Raw genomic sequence first — 2,027 nt, 5'->3', positions numbered from 1 at the left:
CTCTTAACGTGGCCAATTGGGCTTAGTCCAACGTTAGTGACAAAGGTGAGTGTCACAAACATAGGCATTGTCTTCCCTTTTCACGTTAGAGTTCACGTTAACTGAGTTAACGTGACTCTTAACGTGGCCAATTGGCAATTTGGAGCGTTAGTGGTGTTCACTTTTACTACTAACACTGGAGCTCCCTCTCTCTCCACGTTAACTACCACGTTAATGTAGTTAACGTGGCAATTAACGTGGGCCATGATGGTTTTGAAGGCGTTATTGGCAATCACTTTTCTCATTAATGTTGCAAGTTTATTCCCATTCCACGTTAGTGGTCACGTTAATTAGATTAACGTGGCTGCTAATGTGGCTCTTCCTTGCTTCCTTTGTCCTGAAATCAAGCGAATAAAGTGCATCAAAGCTCTAATCCAAGTTATCAGACATGCATTATCCAATTTGTCATTCAGTTCATGCATAATTCTCATAAAATCACATGAAATTCACAATGTTTGCTTGAATCAAGATGTAAGTGATTATCTACCCAAAACTTGCTTATTAATTAAGAAAATGCATGAAACTACCCTAAAACAGGAAAAAAAAGGTCAGTGAAACTGGCCAAAATGTCCTGGCATCACAACACAAAACTTAAAGCTTGCTTGTCCCTAAGCAAGTACTGAAACATGAGAATGATGAATGAAATGACAAGAGAAATGAATCATTATTGTGGAAGTCATGTCCTTGGTTTTATGGGGTTTCATGCATAGCAACTTAGGTTCATTCCTTCATTGGCTTTCAGACCTTTACCATGCCCTGGAATTCTCACTTGATTGCACCCTATGAGACTTTTATTCATTGATCCCTTTGTCTTTTCAGGGTTTGATTGTGTTCTTTAGACTAGGTGCTCTGTAAGGGGGCGACTCTTTAATCTAAGCTTTCAGCCAGCACTCCCGAACCAGTTGGTTCAAGGTGCTAGGTGTTAAGACACCCCTAAGGACTTACTCCCTCAAGTCTCTTTCCCCCATACATTCACACCACAGGCACATGGTTTGTTATTTTTCTTCTTGAGACCTTGGTGTCCAGCACCTCTTTGAGTTACTAAGTGCTCTGTAGCAAAGGTTACTCTTGATAGTGGACTTTCAGCTGATAATCCCGGGTTAGTTAACCCAAGTTACCAAGTGATAAGGCACCCCTAAGAGCTTATTCATCCAAGTATATCCTTTGCACAGGAGCACCACAGACACATGCCTTAAGATTCAACCCTTGGTGCCTAGCCTTATTTCTTACTCTTTTTCTTTATTTCTCAACTTTCATTTTTCTTTCCCCTTTTCTTCTTAGGACCTTGTTATTTAGCTAGTCTCATGGGGTGTATTTCAAGCATATGATTCAGGACAGATAGTTGCCTTCCTACCTTGTTGGTAAACCAACTTAACTAAGTAATTACTACACCAGAAGCTTAAGAACTTACTCCACAAATTGAACATCACTCTGGTCTTTCATAACATCTCTTTTTATTTGACTTAAAGGACAAGCATACAAATAGGCAAGGTGAAAATGAAATAGTGACATTAGACTAGCAATCATAGACCCAAGCAATGAAAACTTAAAGGCGGAATTTAAAATCCTAAACTACCATGGAAACTGATGCACAAAAAACATGTCTCTCAACAAATTTCCCTTCGGCAAGTGTACCGAATTGTCGTCAAGTAAAACTCACAATAGAGTGAGGTCAAATCCCACAGAGATTAATGGATTAGGCAATCAATGGTTAATTGATTATCCTAGTTAGATGATTCAGATTTGGATGATGAGCAACAAGGAAATGTAAATTGACAGAAAAGTAAAGAAAGCAATAAAGTGCAGAAAAGTAAAATGGCAAAGAAAGTAAATGTAAGAACTAAAAATAAAATGAACATTGGGATCAAGAGATATTGCAATCCTCCAGATCAAGTTCATTCTCATCTCTTCCTCAATGAATGCACTCATTGATCTCCTTGGCAATCTTAAGTGATTGAATTACAATTTCTTGTATTCAATCTCTCAAT

The sequence above is a fragment of the Arachis ipaensis genome, chromosome B06 (assembly GCF_000816755.2).
Source record: "Arachis ipaensis cultivar K30076 chromosome B06, Araip1.1, whole genome shotgun sequence".
NCBI lineage: Eukaryota > Viridiplantae > Streptophyta > Magnoliopsida > Fabales > Fabaceae > Arachis > Arachis ipaensis.
The sequence above is the reverse complement of the archived record's forward strand: the minus strand, read 5'-3'. Positions refer to the sequence as shown.